Genomic DNA, 12,734 nt, shown 5'->3' on the forward strand with positions numbered 1-12,734 from the left:
TCCGGGAATCCAATGCTATCCCGAGCAGGCAGAGACAAAACCCCCCAAATCTGAAGGAAGGCGAGATGATGTGGTTTTGCAAGGGGGTGATATTTTGTTTCGTGTGTGTGTCAGTTCTTTTTCCCCTCTCTCCGCACCTCCCTTGCCCAACCCTCCCCTTGGTCTGTAACAGATGCTTTGTATGTGAAAGCTTGCAATTTTGTTCTTGTCTGAGGCTTCCCCCTCTCCCTTTTTACCACACGTAACTACACCATGTTGTGGTTTCACAAAAAGAGAGAGAGGGAGGGAAGGAGATCATTCTGTAAAGTCGATTAAACCCTGATCTTTAGTGTGTTCCAGTTAGACACATCTGTACTGGGGGCTAAGGGGCGTATGACTGTGAATTTGAGCAGAGTTTTACATCTGAATCATAGCTCCTTTTCTATAAATATATAAATATATATAAATATATAAATATACTATTATTGCAGGGGATTGCTGACCTCTAGATTTAGCTTTTTCTATTGCAAGTGCTATCCATGTGAGTGTGTGTGTGTGAAGTTTTTATGCTTACTAAGAACACAGGATCTTGACTTGTTTGTTTTGTGTTAGTTTATTGTAAACAACCATTTGTTGTAAATTGTTATTGGCATTAAATTATAATTTATGATTTTCAAATCCAAAACATTCTCTGCTTTTTATGTTTTAAAGCCTGTAAGCTATCTCTGTATTTATAAGTTTCTCGCAGCGAGCTTTGGTTCACAGAGAATAATAGTAAACAGAAAATGCACCAGGGTTAAATAAAAACACACACACACGCACACACACACACACACAAGCCCCATGTATATATGTTTGGAATGCTCAGAGGAGGATTTGTTTAGGGACTTCAGTTAGTTTTAAGTTTATAGCATTTAAAGAAAGTTTTTCTTTTCATGCTGAGTTAGAACAAAAGATCTATCCAAAGATTGAATTGGACAAAAGAGGAGGGTTGGGATCGAGGAGCTTGTTCTGTGTGGAATTGAGGAGATTTTTTTTTTAAGGGGAAAAAAAAAAAAGAAAAGCTGCTAAACATGGCGACTCTTTCCCTTTAAGTCTCTAATTTATTTTTTTTCCTTGCGGTTCCCCCCCTTCCCAACCCTCCCTTGTATTTCCCCCCCCCCCCCCCCCTTTAATCTGAGCTCACTTCGCTTTATTCCTTCCCCATTGCCCCTGCCACCGACGCAGGGAAAGACCTAAAGGCGACCCGGAACGACAGCGAAAGCTGCGGAGCCGCCCGCGGTGCAAGCCACAGCTCGGGAAAGGTCTTCTTCACCCCCCTTCCTCCTCCTCTTCCTCTTCTTCCCTTCCAGCCGCCGCTCTCCTAAACCTTCTCCGGCCCCGCCGGGAGAGCGCCGGGGGGGGAATGCGTACGCGGGGCGCGGAGGGGGCGCGGAGGGGAGGCGGCTCTCCCAAGTTCAGACAAAAGCGGAGGGCTGGGGCGAGAGGAGGCGCTTGGCGGGCGGTGCCAGCCGCGTGTGGGGCTGCCGGGGCCGGGCAGCGCCCGCAGCCCGCGGGGCTCGCCCGTGGGGCCGCGCCGCCGGCGGCCGCGGAGGGGCCGGATGGATGGATGGAGGAGGAAGAGTGGGGGGGGGAGGGCAGTGCGGGGCGGGAGGAGAGGAGATGGGGGGCTCGGATCGCTGCGCGGCCGCGGAGGTGACGCGTGGGAAAGTCCGCGGCGGGGTCCGATGAGCTCAGCCAACATGGCGGCCCCGGCGCGGCTCGCCCGCTCCGCGGGGCTGGTGATAAGGCGGGGGACCCGGTGATCCCCCCCCTACTGCGTACCGGTGCGGTGCCCGAGCTCCCGAGTACGGCGGCGGGGAGAGCTGCGGGGCGGCCGCGGCTTCCCCCGGAGCCCGCGTCCCTCCGCGGGTCCCTGCCGTGGGGAAGCACCTCCCGGTGCGAGCGCGGCTCCGCGGCTGCTGAAGCGGAGTCAGATCCCCCCCTGGGGGGTCAGGTTTAGGGTCTGCGCCCGCAGGGACAGCGGAATCCTTGGGAAGGTGCCTCAGAAAGAGGGGGGGAAGAGAGAAGGTAGGAGAAGGGAAGGAGAAAAAGGGATGTTTCGAAGCGCTCCGCAACCGCCGGGGCTGATAACGAGCGGGATGTAGCAATGGAGATGGGTTTATTTTTATTTTTCTCTCTCTTCTTCTTTTTTTTTTCCTTTTTTTTCTTTTTTTTTTTTTTTTTTTTTTTTAATTAAAACTTTAGTGGGTCCTGGGGATCGCGCTTGCTTTGCTTTGCTTTGTAGAATGGAAAGAGATACACGGAGAAATGCAGGCCTTGTCAGGATTTATTGAAGTTGGGTTTAAAAAACGTGCTTCAGATGATTTTTCCCATTTTCTCAGATTTCAAAGGCTCCCCGCAGTGCGGCTGCCTAATTAATGGTGAAATTCAACTAAATCTAATTATGCAGTAATTTTAAAGCAGTTAGTCCTGGGCGCTGCTTTGTAATAGGAACCCAGTTTTTAAAGTTTGCTTAATGTGTTGGTTTAGGGAGCTGGGGAGGAGAGGGGTGTAAGAGACAGAGCTCTGGGGTTATTTTTTCCCCTCTCCCCCTTTATTTTTTCCTTTTGTAAAGCAAAGAAATGCAAAATATAACCCCAAAACACCCCGCGACAGGCAAGGGGAGAGGCTGTGCTATCCATCGTATGTGATACGGGTATTGAGTGAGAATAACCAGCGAAAGTGTAAATAACACAGTAGTTAATAGGGACCATAAAGGTATTCCTGGCCTGTGGATTTCCAAGTGCCAAGCTCTTTTAGAGAGGATCTCGAATCCCGCTGTAATAAAGGGGCAATGGAGACACACAGCGTCTCTTCTTGGGAAATAGAAACCAGATTTCTGCTATTGAACATCTATTGTCATTAAGAGGAGAGGCTTGTGCTCGCGAAGTTATAAATCTTATCACCCTTTTGATAACACAGTTGTAATCAGTTAGCATCGCATTCAAACCCAATTGTAAAACTGCCTAATTTAATATGTCATACATGTCATTAAAACTTTATTTTTTTCCCCCTTCTCTGTTTTTTTCCCTCCTCTCTCTTTTTCCTCCCTTTCCCTCCTCCCCCCCCCCCCCCCAAGTAAAATGTCAACAGATCTGGCGTGGTAACGTGCAGCAGGGAAAGCTGGGCTGGCGGGGCTGGGCTGAGGAGGGCTCCCCTTCTTCCCATCTAGGTAATCGGAAGCGTTTATATCATATTAGGAGAAGTTTATGGGGGGAAATATAATAATAATAAAAATAGAGGGGGGTGGGAGGCAAAGGGGAGGAAAATGCAACCCTTCTCCTTCCTTCACAATTGCAATCGCTCAATGAAGTTCTTTGAAAGAAACTTGTCTTATGATTAGCTAAGCAAACACATCTGCTTTCCTAGTTTGGGCTTAGCTAATTATCAAAACAAAGGGGCCGTTTCTTCTTCTACCTTGCTGGAAGAAGATGTTATTTCAGGAGTCCTGTCCCTCCTCCTCCTCCCCCCCATCCCCACACACAGCTCCTATCCCAGCCCTTCCCAGCGAAGGAAGCACCACGTTACTTTTATTGGGATTACCGATGGGGAAATGAGTTTGCGCACTCCTCTTCCTAACGTTAAGCTTTATCATTACCTTCCTTGGAACAATATTTTTCCAAGCGAATGTCCCTGCGGCAGGGCGGAGGGTGGAGGTGGGGTGGGAAGGGAGGAGGGGGAAGGTGGTTTTGAATTGCGGACCAACTTCGCAGCTATTTGAATCAAGGCTGCACCCGGTTGATTTTAGTTGACAGAGCGTGTGTTGAAGCTGAACTCTATAATTTGCACTTCTGTTCTTTTATTAGAGTTGGACAACGAACTAATGAGCTTTCCCCCAGCACAGTGTCACTTGTATTTATTTTTTTTTCGGAAACTTTTAGATAGAAGAAATGTTCTTGAGAAAGGGCAGAGGTGGTGATTGGGGCGGGGGGAGAAGGTTTCGCGTGGTATTTCTTATTTATTTATTTATTATCATTTTCCTGGAGGTGCGGGGACCAACGCTGTGCCTGTGTGGATGAATGCGTGTGTCCCTGTCCCTCCGCAAAAGACGACCCACGGGGGTATTAGAGGAGGATAAGCTCCTAGCTAGATGTGAAATCCGGGCGATGATGTGAAATCCTTGGCATGACTGGGATGGTGGGAAGATAACGCGGAGGCGAGCCTCGCAAGACACCCGAGGAAAAAAAATAGAAACAAATATATATATATGTATACATATATATAAATCATTGCTGTTACTTCGGAGGCTCCGCGCTGCGGTGCGGAGCGAAGGGTGATGAGCGGCGTTAACCCGAATTTGCTCAGATCTCTGCAGTAGCGGGTTAACTTTATAAAAGCAAGAGGTGGCTTGAAACATATACCTGACAGACAGCGGAGGAAGGGATTTTTATTTTTTTTTACGAAAAATAAGAAGGTTATAAAAATATATATAACAATAAAAGAGAAGGATGAAAAGCCCCAAAGAAGGATTCCCAGACCCAAGGAGCGGGGGGAAATGTTTGTCACTACGTGCCCACCAAGGCATGAAAGTGCTCACATTGCTCGGAGCCTGCTCCATCCCTGTGAGTCGTGAGATATTTTGAATTTTGATTCCAGTGTGTTTGCTTTGAACTGGGCCTTTCGGTTTATTAAGGCAGGAAGAGGAACTCAGCAATCCTCTTTGAAACACGCTTGGTTTAACTATTTTACACAAGTTTGCCCAGGTCCCTGGAGATTCTCCAGTTGAAGAACATTGAAATTAGAGTTAAAAGCTGGCGAGGGAGGGGGGTAAGGGGGTGGAGGGCGAGTGTGAAAGAGGGTGATGAATCTATTGTAAATGCTCTCCTGTATCCTTATGTGTTGGTGAGCGATCAGAAATACGCATCGCCTTGTTCCAGCCGCATCTGCGTGTGCGCGGGTGTGTGTCGCACACTCTCTATATGTAGACACGCACAAGCATCTATAGGCCACGATTAATATTCTGAGAAACGCAGGAGAAAAAGCTGCTATTTGCCGGTCATACGGAAAGGCGCACGCTGACTGCTCCCCAGCAGCTTTCCTCCTAAACTTTGCCTTTTCTTTTGTTTTCTTTATTCTTTCTTTTTTTCTTCCCCTTCTTGTAAATTGCTGTTAACGTGTGTCTTTATGTTCTGTCTATAACTAGAATGTAATCAGGCGCCCCATGTCTCTCTCTGAAAGCATTTAATAAATGTCTATTAAAGCGCTACAAATGTAAGATAAATTTAGTGGCGCTGCTGTCTCCCTGTATCCAAACGGTAATGATGGATTTATCAACAGGGATTCGCCTTCAGCGCGGTGAGGGAGATTTACTCAACAAATAAGTCGGAAAAGCACCCACCCAAATACAATCATTTATACGGAAACTGACTTCTTTACAGCATCACAGATTCGAGGGAACATACCGCTTATTGCCTTTTTTTTCCTCTCTCTTTTTTTTTTGCTTTTATTTTTTTCTCCCCGTCCTCCTTTTATTTCCCCCTTTTAAACACAATCACTCGATCTGGGAGCGTGTGTCTGTCTCTGTTTTGGGAGTGTTTGCCTGCTTATTGCTAGTGGAAGCTCCCAGCCTCTATGAAACCCGGATCAATGCCTAATTTCTGAGCATCGCCCTCTCTCTTCTTCTCCACCTCCCCTCCCCTTCACTTATTTCTTTGCCTTCAGCCCTCAAAATGTCTACGATATGTGTATTCGGTATCAAAACTGATCGAGTTTCGAAGTCCAAGATGAATGATGAAAGGGGGGGAAATTGTTCCCGAATTATCTGTGTGTCGCTTTGCGAGCCGCTCTCGGGACCCCACCGCCCCGGAGAGATGCTGCCTACCTCTGCTGAAATTTGCCTCTCATTTTTCTTAGCCCTTGCTTTGAACCCTACCCATTAGCCTGTATGCGAATAAAAGGAATGAACTGAGAAAGAACCACCATTCATTGTTGAATTCAAGCACTGTAAAAAAAAGAGAATTACTGAAATGCAGCCACATAGAGCCCTTAAGATGATTTCCCTTTCCTAGAAAGTAGCTCCTAACCTCAGATTTCTCCCCCCCCTTTTCCTGGTTTTATTCCTCCCCCCTTCCCCCCCCCCCCCCCCCCCCCCCCCCGCCCTTGACCACATCTTTCTCCGATTCGCCTTGGAAAGAAAAAGGGAAAGAAATGCATGTGCTGATTTGATGGAGTCTTTTAAACAACGGGCATGCGAGAGCTGTATTCATCCTGAAACATTAACCCTATTTTCTGAATTTCCTTCCTTTCAACTAGCTGCTCGTATTTTACTATCCTAGATCCCCGATTTAAACATCCGCAGTTCCAGGAGCTTGTTAGATACATCAATATTCTAATTTAATTTCATTTAATTTTGGTATTGTACTTAAAATAACAATAAATAAACCCGAGAACTTGTATTTTCCTTTGCAGAGAGTTTTTTTTTTTTATTCTTCTCTAGAAATTTCATTGAGATGTCTCTGTACTTTGTTTGTCAGTTATCTTTGTTCCTTTTAAATAAAGGGCTTTTAAATGGACTTATTGCTCCCAGCGTGGGTTCTTCTCTCTAAATGTTAGAAAATTGTGCCATCTACCCGCTATTCTAAGTACTGTCACACTCAGAGACCTCCAAGGACCTTCCAGCCCCAACTTCAATACAACTGTGTCAAAGGGTGCCTAGTAGCGAGAGGAGAAAGGTTTGCGTGGATTTTACAGATTTCCAGCCTGAATCGCTCTCTGAAGCGCCAAAATGATCTGCAAAGATGCAGTTTGGCTTCTTTTGATGCCTGGTTCCCCGGCCACAGCCCCAGCCTTTGCAGGAACTAATGAAGCCTCCCTGCCTCAGCCACATTGCACTTTCTCTCCTGTGCATACTTTTCCTGCTAATTTTAGCCACGAAAAGTGTGGGTGTGCAGGGAAAGGGGGGAGGAGGGAGGCACTGACTCTTCTGTCGTATATTTTTTTTAAGAGAAATAGTCAGATATTTATAGCCATGGCATCTAACGATGAAAATATATTGTTGTTAATTGAGGGGAGGGGGGGAAAGTTCCCTTTTTGAGGTTGGATCTGGCTGATTAGCGAGGGATGCTGCTGGCTGGGTTTCCAAAGTGAGAGATGTGGAAAACAGAAATGTATATAAACTTTACAGGCCTTTTTATCTCCACCCAACTACTTTACACAGTAACCCAGTTCTACCCCCTTAGCCGCACTGCAACATTAGCGGTCAAGTTTAAAATAAGATTTTGAAACCTTTCTTGCTGGTGGGTAAGTAGAAATAGGCGGGAGGGTGTCTTCATTTTATAGATTATTTTCCTTCTTCTTTTTCTTTTATCCCTAAAAAAACCTAAAATCCAAAGTGTCTTCAAAACCAGTTAAAACAGATTAAGAGTTTCCAAGTTTATGGTGTAGTTACATGTCTTCGGAATTATTTTTGCACCCCTTAGGAGTATGAGGAGAGAATTGCGAGTGTCGGCTGAGTATTTATGGGTGGGGGGGAAAGAACAGTGCTACGCTTTATGACTTTTATGACTTGCTTCACACTGTTCGAGAAATGGAGTTTTAAGCAACATACAATTAAAACTATATTGCTCTTTGGATAAATTCCAAGAAACTCCAGAATCAATTAGTTTAGATCCTTGGATACTTGTTGCAAAAATAAATGTATCTATAATATCAACGTGTAAGCCAAGGACAGCTCTGCTCTCCAGATGTAATTTTTAAGTCCCTGCTATATAGACTAGACAGGCTGCAGAGACTCGCTTCTCCGATTTCCCATTCTGCATTTATTCCTGTCAGAATATCCAAGGCATCACATTTTTCTTTCCTTTTTGCCCCCGTCCGTTTTTTTTCTGGCTTTTGGGGAAGCTTCGCGACTTGATTTTTTTCTATTTATTATTTCACACCCTCCTTTTGATTCTTCCCAGTGTCCTTTTAACCATTCCGGTGATTCCTTGCATTTGTCAGGTACTAGGTTTAAAACTTCATCCTTCGCTACCCACAAACTACAGCCCCGCAGCCACTCCTAATTCCCGGGTTTAAAGACAATTCTAATTTTGAAAGCGGCTTCATCAGCCACTCTCTTCCCTTGATCACAGTTTGGTCATCTGAAGTGCGATCTTTTCCCCCTCCCCATTTATTTCCCTCCCTTGTCCCAGAGCCTTTTCCACAGCACATTTCTCAGGGCTGCGTTTCACCGTGGGTCTGGGGCTGTGGCTCAGCTCCGGGCATCCCAAATCATTCCACCCCCCTCCCTGTCTTCCTTTGGAGATCATTGTCTGTCCCTATTCTTTGCAACGTTTATTTTGCTGGACAAGAAAGTCGTCCCCGGTTGCAGATGTCATGGAGTCCACCCGCAGGTTTTCCTTCCTACATAATCAAAACTCAGCCAACAAGTTTCTGCTTTAACTCCTGCAACATTACTAATTAACGACCCCTGGAAATTAAGTGTCCAGTGATCTAAAAATTCATCCTCTCGGCTGACAGTTAATAATAATAATAATAATCTGGGAGAAGCATATGTGAAATATCTTGCGGGAAAAGCCCGCAAAGAGACATTTGACATCCAGACTAGTTTTACATCGGCGCTGACTGAGGCTCAAAGAGAAGGGAGAGGAAGGGCAGCCATCCAGCAAAGTTTGCTGGACTTTATTCAGCTCAAACTGGATCTTTCCCTCCCTGAAGCCAGCGGCGGACTTGTACAATAGGAGGCAGGTCAGAGCACATCACACTGCCCATATTGTCTCCTGGAACATGGGGAGAGCCCTGCCACCTTCCTCAGCTGCCTTTGGAAGCAAAATAATCATTTTTATTATGCTCCACGCCTGATAGACACCCCCTCCCCGCTCGTATTTTGTATTTCCTATTCCCTTTATAGGAGGATGATTCATTTTGCACTGTCACTATTTCCAATTTTGTGGGTTTACTGATGTCTTACTTTAAAAAAAAACCCCACACTGTTCCTACCCAAAGGGCTCATTAGCCCTCGCTGGCTGCTTTTAAGACAGCAGCTCGCTCTCCTCCAGCTGAATTTGTCCAACCCCTTCATCTTCTCATGTTTTATTTCGAGGTTTCACTAAAAGCATCCCATTCCGGAGAGGTTGGCTTCGTCTCTCCGGCCCCCCCGGCCTGCTGGCTTGCCCCTCCACCATCGGTCCAAGCCGGGCTGGTGGAAGCCGGCGGCCCCCAAGAACCAGCGGGACGGCCCCCGCGCATCCCCCACCCTGGCCCCTCAGCCTTCCCGGGGCAGCCCCGGCCGGAGTCCCGCGCCGCGGAGCCCGGGAACATCTCCCGTTCTTATCCGTAACACGCTCTGGCGAGAGCATCAGTGCTGTTATTATTGTTGTTCTTGTTCTTTTCTTATTCTTAAAAGCGATATTCAAACGGGTCCTCGTTTGCCCTAGCCACCGGTGCGTTTCGGAGCGATTATCTCACACCTTCCCCCACCGAAGTACGCAATACCCCAGTCCGGGCCAGGCACTGATCCCCCGGCGATGTAGCAAACGGCCGGGTTAATTTTCCCTCATTATCATTTGCATAGCTCAGGCTCCACACGCAGCCCCGGCTGCCGCCGGCTGTGTGCTGCTTCGGGCGGGCTCACGGCCACGCACATGGACACACAGACACACGGACGCGCACATTCGGACACCCCGAATACTTGCACCCCACTTCCAGCACCCCCAGGAGCTTGGGGTGGGCTCAGTGCCTTTCTCTCCCGTGTCACCTTGCCTGACCCCCTTCTCTTTGTATAGATTTGGGATTTTCTTTGTGTTTTATTATTTTTCAAGCGTTGTTCTGCCCGTTATAAATTAGAACGATTTTTTTTTCCTTTCCTCACCCCGTTTACTTCTTAATCTTTTTTTTTTTCTTTTTTTTTTTTTTTTCTTGAGCCTTTTCATTCACCGGTTGCAAAAGAAAAGGGGGTTGGTCAACACCAAAATGGCAAAGTTCAGCTTGGGGGAAAAGAGAAAAAAAAAAAGGAGAAAAAAAAAAAAAGAAAGAAAAAGAAAAAAACCTCCAGCTACCTACAAAGGGGCTCAGGGCTTTGTAATGGCAGAAAGAAACAAAAATGAAAAGAAAATTGCAGTTGAGGCTAAAGTGTGAGAGTGTGTTTGTGTGTATGTATATCTGTGTGTATTTTTAAAGGTTTCTTTGAACTGCCTTTGTGCTGACTAGGCAAAGCTCCTTGCCAATGCTAGTCACGGTTTAAGGAACTTTGAGTTAACCTCTTATATCGAATGAATCTTTTCATTTGGAAACCAATAAATCTCAATCTCTAGCCACCTTTTGTAGAACAGGCTGGGGCTTACCAAGGCAAGGCTGAAGCTTATAATAAAGAAGAGATAAAGTTTGCCAAAGTTTGGTGTTGGGTTGTTTGAGGGTTTGTTGGTGGTTTTTTTTTTGGCTTTGGGTTTTGTTGTTTTTTTTTTTTTTTTCCTTCCCCTTCTTCTTCTGTTGTAAATAAAAGTTTTGGAGATGGCAGCATTTGGAAGCAATCCGGAGAAGGACTCGGATCTATGCATTGTTTCACAGTAAGCCTATTTACTTAAATAGAGTCTTCAGGGATTCAAACACGAAAATGATTTATAGTTTTCCAACAAGTCATTATTTTGGTCAGTTCTTGAGGGTGGGGTTGGGGAAGAGGAGGGGGGTCCATGCAGTCTGATAATCAATGTGTGCCTCTGGAAAGTGAAAAGGGAGGGGTAGGGAGGGGAGGGTTCTGCAGATAAGTAGGGTTAACACTATAAACATTGCAGACAATTGAGTTTTCCCATCTGAGCGGGACTTGGGGAGAAAAGGGGTCTTCACATTTATCAGGCATTGCGGGGGGGGGGTGAATAAGAGGGAGGTGGGAGAAAATACATTTCTCGAATCAGTTTGGAGTCACTCCTTTGGTTTCTGACTTGCACTTTTGCATATTGGGTATCATTTCTTTGAAGTACTTTGAAATCCAGCGTTGTGTCTAATCTTTGGAAAGGAGATGTGACCAGAAGAATCAATGTTTTGATTTATTTTTTCAGTACTTACCTCCTGTTTAGTCTCCCTCGTTCGCCCTCCCTCTGATTATGCCATATTTATACGTGTGTATACATTATATACATATTATATGTATAATGCCCCCGTAGACATCTTATAAAAAATCATTTGCAGTTTCTCTTCCAAGGAGGCGCAGTTCACTTCTCAACCCCTCTCTTTATCCTGTTTCATTTCAAGACGCTGTCTTCTTGCCGTCTCCAAATTGTTCCCATCCAGGAGTTATTAATTACTCTTACAAGGCGGGAGATTCTTAACTAATAACAAAGTTGTAAATTACCACCTTCCCTCAAATATTTCTCATTTGTCAACCCTGATTGATTTGATTAATATTCCACCGGCTGAGATCATTTCAAGTTGCAGTATATAATCAGCAGCACCAGGCTGCTCAGCAGAGCTTCTGCTTTCGGAGAAGGTTTCTTTCTAACCCTTAAGCTGAAGTGTATTTTGCATTGGCTCCAGAGGAGGTAAACGCGGACCTATGGCTTAAAGGACTTTAAGGAGCAGGGGCTTAATACGGTGTCGGGAAATAAAAGGAACTAAGCGTGTCTGTTTGGTTTTTAAAAAAAAGGGGAAAAAAAAACCACAAGGAAAGAAAATCAGAAAGGAAAAAGAAACGAATGATAAACCCTTGTGTAAGCCTGGAGGAAAACCCGGGTTTCAGCTCTGCCTGAACTCTCTCACAGTCCCTCCTTGCCTGACATCCAGACTGTCACATCGCTCGGAATAAACACCCAGCACTTCGATTTATGCTTTGCTTGTGGCCTCAGACACACCGAAATAATAATAATAGCGCGTAAATTACACTCACCTTCCCCCTCCCCCCTTGAAATGATAGACAATAAACTTGGCTTCAGCCCCTCTCCCTCCACCGCCACTGGGTTTCTGGTTCAAAACCCATCATATTGGCTTAATTACGGGACTGTAAATAACAGTAAATCCTCTGCTTTTAAGGGAAAAAAATTAAAGAGTCATCTGGGTGAGCTTCCTGTTCAGTGCCAGAGCGGAACTTAAGTGCACCGCTGCGCAGCCGCGTAGCCCGCACCTACCGACATGTATATGGGCTATAAGGTGTAAATCATAGTGTATGCATATATATACTCATGTGTGTGTGTTTGTATATATATATAGATACCCTGACAGCTCGGGCACCCGACCCCGGCTGCTGCCCTTGCAAACCATCCCCAGCCGCTCCCTCCGCCACCACTCGAGTTTTAATCTTAATTATATTAAGTGGAGGAGCGGGCTTGCCATGGGATTGAACATGATGCACGACGGCTGCCCCTTAACCGATCGATTGCGAATATCGCCTTTCTCCTCTCTATCGATATTCGCAATACGCCTTATCTGCGGCCGGCGGGGGAGTGCTGGGGCTGGGTGTGAAGGTGTTTATTGTTATTGTTATTATTATATTTTATTGTGGAAATGTAAAAATGAGAGACCAGAGTGAAATAACATTCCGCCCAGTCACCTGCAATTCAATATGCACACAAGAGACGCCGATGTATATGAGACGATTTTAATTATGATTAGAAGACACACTCTGAGCAAGAAAAGAGATTTGGAGGGAGGGGAAGGAGGGGTCGGAGGAGCATTAATGAAATTTTTCCCCGCGATACTAAAAGAAACAAGTGGTTGATACAACGGAGGTGATTTGTCACCCAGCTCCTAAGGGGGGTGGGTGATCGGATCGGAGCATCAGTCCTCCC

The sequence above is a fragment of the Psittacula echo genome, assembly GCF_963264785.1.
Source record: "Psittacula echo genome assembly, chromosome: 10".
Lineage (NCBI taxonomy): Eukaryota > Metazoa > Chordata > Aves > Psittaciformes > Psittacidae > Psittacula > Psittacula echo.